Here is a 7422-nt window from a genome sequence, read left to right on the forward strand (position 1 = left end):
ATCCTCCATAGTGCGTTCACACCAATGTTTACCAACAGCATCACCAACGTAACATGCATTTCTGATGACTCCGCTCTCTTCTATGAATCAAACGAACTGGTTCACCAAACTGAGCTGAGCGATTCTTCCACAATTCAGCCTTATTATTCGGTCTAAGTGATTCTAGCATTAGCAATTCAGACACTCATGAATCAGTACGCGACGAGTAACCGACTCGTTCAGCCTGACTCGAAATAAGCCAAATGAACAGTTCAGACTCATTAAACTGATAAATGTCTATCAGATATGCGTACGATTACTGTGCGACAGTTATAACACAAATACGAAGCAGATAATTGAAACCATCTATTCGAAAGAATTCAAAAGAACCAATTCGTTTGCCTATACGTCATCCGTCACTCACGAATCAGTACGTGACGAGTGATTCTCAAATGAACAACTCGCAACGCTTTAAAACGAGAACCACCTCTTAGAAATGTACCTGACTCGAAACAAGTCGAATAAACAATTCAATGACTCATTGAACCAATAAATGGCTCAGTCATATATGCTTACGATCTTATTGTGTATTAAAGGGGTCATGAACTGCCACTGTTTTTATTTTGAACTGTTCTCTGAGGTCCACTTATAATGTTATCAAGATTTTTACATAAAAAATTATAATAATTTAGAAGTAATAGGCTATTTTCTGTCCTGTTTTAACCCCCCTCATCAGAACGCTCTACTTGAAAAGGCGTGGCAGATTGTAGACTCACTGCTAAAATAAAAAAATGCCACTGCTGTGATTGGCTAACATTGGCTGACAAAGTTTTGCGTTCTGAAACGTATTCAGGATGTTTTTATAGTACAGTGACCTCTTATATGTGAAAAGATCAAGGGGATTTTGACTTCTCCATTCATGACCCCTTTAACACAAGCAGAGTCATCGAAACATCTGTTCGAACGAATTCAAAAGAACAGATTCGTTTGTCTAAAAGCATCCACTGATAGAAAGCCTCACTGACACAGCGAATCAAAGTTCTTACGTCTACAGAACATCTCAAGTCCTTTACCTGTCAAGAAGGTCTTATCTCCTCAACCAGAAGCATTTTTTTTTTTAAAGGCAAAATGCAGTGACAAATTTTACATGCTCTAAGTTCAAAGACAGTAGCATTGAGGAGCTTGACAGCAATTTATGATCACTTTCATTAAAAACAGATTTATGTGTTTCTTCGCATCACTCCCTCTTTTATCTCATACATTCAGAGGAAGCAGCGCTTAAAATGAGCTGTTGATTCAGCACAGCAAAAGCATTTGTTGTCCATCATAAGAACCACAAGTTCCCCTCCTCTCAACATGAGTATTTCCAACAGTGCGGCGTGATCGATCAACCCGAGAATACCTCAGCCTTTCATTTGCTGTTCAATTCATTTAAATGCTACAAATCATTTTCCTGGCAGTGTGGCCAACATTTTACTTAACTCTTATCAAGGTTTGCATTATAAATGTTTAAGAGGCTTTTTGAAAACAAACACTTTCTTTTAGTTAATAAGTTACTTAGTTAGTCGTGCCAAAGTTTATAGAGTCAGAATACATAGAGTACAAGAGCTGATTTGAAATACAGCAGAAAGACATTATTACTACTCTAGGCCAGGTGGCGCATGATGCAAAGTACATTTTTTAAATGATCAAGCAGCACTTTCAAGGGTTCAATTACATTCAGTATAATTATTTCAGTTAGAGTGCATTCGCCTAATGGAATTATTCATCAAATGTAGCCTAGTAATGTTTTGCTCACTATTTTTTTTCGCAACAATGTTCAACTTCCAGTATGAAACTAAATGGAACATTAAATAATCAAATGAGTTGTAGTTTTTGTTTTGGGAGTTGTACACACTGTACTTCAACACGTGTCTAATGCATTAGACATGGATTTTATAGCCTAAAATTGTCAACATAAAAGGCACTTTTTACTTTTTGGACATGCACTGATGGATTTTGCATAATAAGACCAGGAGGAATTATTTAAAAAGTTAAATAGTTCAAATAACTTTTAAAAAATATAGCACTATAAAAAATATGATATGATTTTCCATTATTTTAATGGAATCATATTAATAACTTTATCAAAGTTTCAAAGTTATCCAAGATTCAAATAGTTTTTTTAAAGTAAGTTTAATATAATTAAAGTTGAAATAATTTGCCAATTTGATGATACATAAGCATTTAAGGCAGCAACTGAACTTGTTTTAAGATGAAGTATGAGGGAAATGTTTGGGTAAGTAAAAAAACATAAAATAAATGTCAACTGATATATAATATAATACACTGGGAAAAAAAGAAGTTAAATTTACTTAATTTTTTATTTTTTAAGTAAGGAATTAAGTAAAATCTACTTAACTAAGTTATCTAAAATTAGTAAAGGAAATAAGTAAATTTAACGTGGCCAGGTAGAGTTTCATGAGTAATATCTACTTAATTATTTTAAGTTTACCCTACAATAGCACTGAAAAAAAACTGCCTATAAAGCATGTGGTTAAGTTACAAGCACGTATGTAAGCAAGTAGACTGCTCGTTATTCATTTTAAGGTAATATATTGACTCAATATAGTTATTAACTGAGTGAACACAGAGACCTGAATACTTGGCACACTATACACAATGACAGTGACAATCAGTGAATAGTGTCATTTTGAGTAAAAAATGAATTCCAGATGTCACAAAACAGCAAGTTACTTAACCTAACAACCACAAAACAGTGTAAATACATCTCGAAAACAGCAACAAAAAAAAATTACCTTATTAATTATTCATGCCCAAGTGCATGATGGGAACAACGGGATTATGACGTTGATATTTACTTACAATATTTGTAAAAAAATTAAAAGTTCAAACTTTAAATTCTACAAGCTTAAATTGAGTACTAATATTGAATTTACTTTTATTTAAATTCTTGCCTGAACTAAACTATTTAATGTAGAAATTACATTTGTAGTTTTTCTGTAGTATTTACTTCACCACAAAATCATTTTTATCAGTGATATAAAAAGATTTAAAAATATATATAGAGAGAGAGAGAGAGAGAAAGAAAAAAAAAACTTTATTTCAGGTAGTCGACAAGGCAACATTTTATCTTTTCTTTTCATCTTTTAGTTAACTTGAAGAGCTACATAACCAAAACTAAAAAAATTAAAACTAATAAATAATAATAATAAAAAAAAAATAAAATAAAAAAAACGTGAACTACTACAACTTTAAAATTAAAGTTAAAACTGAAAATATCACATAAAACCTAATTCAAAACATTAACAAAAACTATAATAATACATCAGTGATACTGAAATTACACACACACACACACATTAGAATTTCAAAGGCTGCTCCATTTATGTTTTCTAACATCCAGTTTACTGTATCCCAAGCTGACTTGGCTCTTTCCACCCCCTCCCAAACAGATTTGACAGATTCCCATCCATCAAACACTCTGTCAGAGCTTTCCCTATAGTGCAGCTGAACTGACAGAGGTTTCTCAGACTGGTTTCTCCTTTTCTGCACCCTAATTCAGCTTATCTAACCCGGCCTCCGGTCATTCCTGTTCTGCAGAACCTTTTGAAGTCTAACCTTCAAAAAAATGAATATGCTTGAATTGTTAGGAAGTATTTCTGCGAAGGCATGTACCAGACTTTCAGAAATAATGCGTGGTCAAACTCAGACATTTAACTTTCTTAATTATGACTTGATGATGTGTGAAATAGAGAGAAAATTAACAGGATGAAGTTAGGAGCTGAATTTGGCCATAATTGCTCTCTGAAAGAATGGGAGTTACATTAAGTTCATTTTTATGTTTGTAACCATACTTTGGCATCTTACATATTTTTGTAATTGAATCAAAAAGGATTGAATATTTCAAAGTGACACAGTCCAACTGCCACAAAACATCTCAGAATTCATCAAACTGATACTCTTTCATACTGAATTGAGCTGACACTATTCTGTATTTGCTTTATGTATTTGTTTAAATGTAAAATGTGTTAACTGTTATAATTTTAATGATTTTATTTAACATTTTTTGTTTATTTCTGTTTTTTGATTTTACTTATTTTTATTTCATTTTATAAACATTTTTATTTACATATATTTACATGTCCAGTTTGCAGTATGTGTCACCAAGTATTTAATTTGTTAATAGTTGAATTATTTAATTTCCAATCAGTGTTAATGTGTTTACATCAGTGTTCAGGCATTTGTTTGAAAGCTCTGAAATTAGCTGTGTGCTGCTAACTGAACCTACACACACACACGCACACACAGAGTATAACAGCACTGCCACACAACTCACACAAATCAATACTTTATTAACTTTAGAGGCACAGTAACTTTGGGCCCATAATTCATGAGAGGCAGCTGGATAAAAGCTCTCAGAAGCGCAAACTGAATTATGCTAACAGTAATGATGTGCTGCTGTTGAGGGCGATGCACACTAACTTACAAGAGCCCAGGTCTCTTACACTCACCAAAGCTGCATTTATTTGATCACAAATACGGTAAAAACACAAATATTGTGAAATATTATTACAATTTAAAACAATTTTATATTTGAATTTATTGTAAAATGTAATTTATTCCTGTGATGCAAAGCTGAATTTTCAGCATCATTACTCCAGTCTTCAGTGTCACATGATCCTTCAGAAATCATTCTAATATGCTGATTTACTGCTCAAAAAACATTTCTTATGGATTCTTCAAAAAAAGTTCAAAAAGACAGCTTTTTTTGAAATATAATAATAAGAATAATAATAAATGTCTCTTTGTTAGTATCTGTGTGGACATGCTATTAGCACCTGTTTTTGGCCTGTGTTTTGAAATGCAGTGTGAAATAAAAATGTTTCACGTTTTGTACATTTGCATTTATAATGTACTTCTGCATTGATTAAATGCGTCTCCCATGGATTTCATTTATAACACTCTGATCACACGCACGCACACACACACACACACACACACACTGTGCTTAATAATCAACCCCACCTATGAAATGAAACTGAAAACTGGAAATATAACAATAGAAGCTGATTCAAATCTACAGACTTTTTGTACTAGTTTGGTACTAGTTAATCTGCTTCATTCTGCAGAAGGGATTCTGCCAGGGTTAATTATGTTAAACGGAGCTGACAGCACCACAATTTTATTGGTAACACATACTGTATTCAGAGATTTATCACCTGCTTTTCTCCTTCAGTAAGCGAAAGGTCAAGCGCTAGAGGTCCTTCTGTGCGGCTGCCAAGATTCATGGATAAAAGTCTGAGCACAGAGGGGGAGAAACACACAGTAAGAGTGAAACCCAGATCCTTCCATCTCTGTCTGCAAACCAACACGAGCACTCACATGTTCACACTTACGCTGAAGGAGTCGTGGATGGACCATCTGACCTCTGATGACTCAATGACTCCCAGACGGCCCTCGTGATCTCCACCGCACGGCTCCAAACGCGCCGCACCATCTGTTAGCAGCTCAGGAGATACAATACAAGTGATTCATTGCAGAGGAAGTCTTAATGGAAGGGTCTGTCGTGACAACTAATATTTATAATAGGTATATTCCGTATCATATATTTTATTTTTCAGTTTGAGTCAGAGTATCCGTACCATCTGCCCTCACATAAATGCACTGTGGTGATACCATGATTAATGGTGATACCGTAAATACTCCAAATGCCAAAGATAATCAATCTACCTCCATCCTAGAACATCCCAGCATCTCCTTCTATTCTATCCCATTCTATCATCTATAGCACAACTGTACATACAATCATTTATGTTTCAAATTATTTTTCTTTTTCAATTTTTTGTTTATTTATATTTAGGCCTATATATGTGTATTTTTTTATTCTCATCTTATTTTTATTGTCTGTGTGTCGTTGTTGTCTCTGTAAACTGGAAGCTTATGACACTACAACAAATTTCTTGTATGCGCAAGCATACTTGGCAATGAACGCTCTTTCTGATTCTGATTCTAATTTACTAAATATTATAGTTAAAAAAACATAGTATTTCCATGATAAACATCCAAAAATACCATGGTAAATGTATGCTAAATGTGCAAAAAAGCAAAATAAAATAAATAAATAAACAAAGAGATAAATAAATTAAAAAAACAACAACAAATAAAATAAAATAAAAAACAACAAATAAAATAAATCTAAGTAGCGCCATGGAAGAGGTAACGTGCAGAAAAAAAAATGGAGGACATACAACATTGTAGGAAAATGGTAAATGTGCAAATAAAACAAATTCAAAAAAATTCAAAAATACAAATTGCATAATCAATATATAAATACACATGAAAAAAAAATGTACTTCAATAGTATAGTGCATATCTATAAAAATATGATATTTTCATGGTACATGTCCAAACAAACAAACAAAAAACTTGGTAGCACCATAGTGCATGTGAGATAAAAAAAATAAATTAAATAAAATACAAACAAAAACAAAGTAGTACCATGGCATAAGTACACATCAATAAAACAATTATGTTGTAAAATAAAATAAAATAACAAAATTAAAAAACAATCCAAAAAAGTGATTTTGTCATGGCACATGTCCAAAAATGGCATTACCATCATTCATAAAACTCTCAAAATTCATCTTTCATATCACTAACCTGAAACAGCAACAGCAAAAGCAGTGAATGTTCAATTTAACATGCACCTCTAATTACTGTTGAATGTTCTTCCTGAGTTTATTGATCCACACATCAGGTCTGAACCGGACGTCCTCCGTCAGTAATTACAGCATCATTCACTTCACTCAAAGCTTTGAAAGGCTTGATGATGTGGTGATGTGAGAAAAACCCACCAGAGCTCAAGCAGTGACCCTCTGGGAGCATTTTACCTGTTTGACCGTCTCTGACACTCAGGCGCTGGAACTGCAAGAAATACTGCTGCATCAGTCCAACAGTTTCATAGATGATGCTGCCAGCAACAACAATGAACATCTTGTTTATTACATGTCCAGTTATAATGTTATACAATATCATTTTGCTTGCTGCATTATTTTGAATGTTTCAAGTTTCTTTTTGGCTCTGTTTTATCACCTTTGCAATGCTTTCTTCATCCTTCTCAATCCTAAAATGCACTGCAGTGGAATAAATAAAATAAAATAAAAATACCAGAATAAATAAACAAATAAAACAAACAAAAAACACAAAAAAAACTAAAAGTTTAAAATAAAATAAAATCTAAGTAGTATCATAACATGCAGAATAAAACAGTAGTAGTAATGTGTTGGAAAAAAAAAGTTAAATGTGCAAATAAAATTAAAAAATACAAATTGCATAATTCATGTATAAATGAATTACAAAAGATAAAGATAACGTGAGAGAAATTCTTATAAATATATTCATTCAATCAATACTGAAAAGCAAAAATGATTAGTAATTAGA

The sequence above is a fragment of the Onychostoma macrolepis genome, chromosome 07 (genome assembly GCF_012432095.1).
Source record: "Onychostoma macrolepis isolate SWU-2019 chromosome 07, ASM1243209v1, whole genome shotgun sequence".
In the NCBI taxonomy this organism is placed as follows: domain Eukaryota; kingdom Metazoa; phylum Chordata; class Actinopteri; order Cypriniformes; family Cyprinidae; genus Onychostoma; species Onychostoma macrolepis.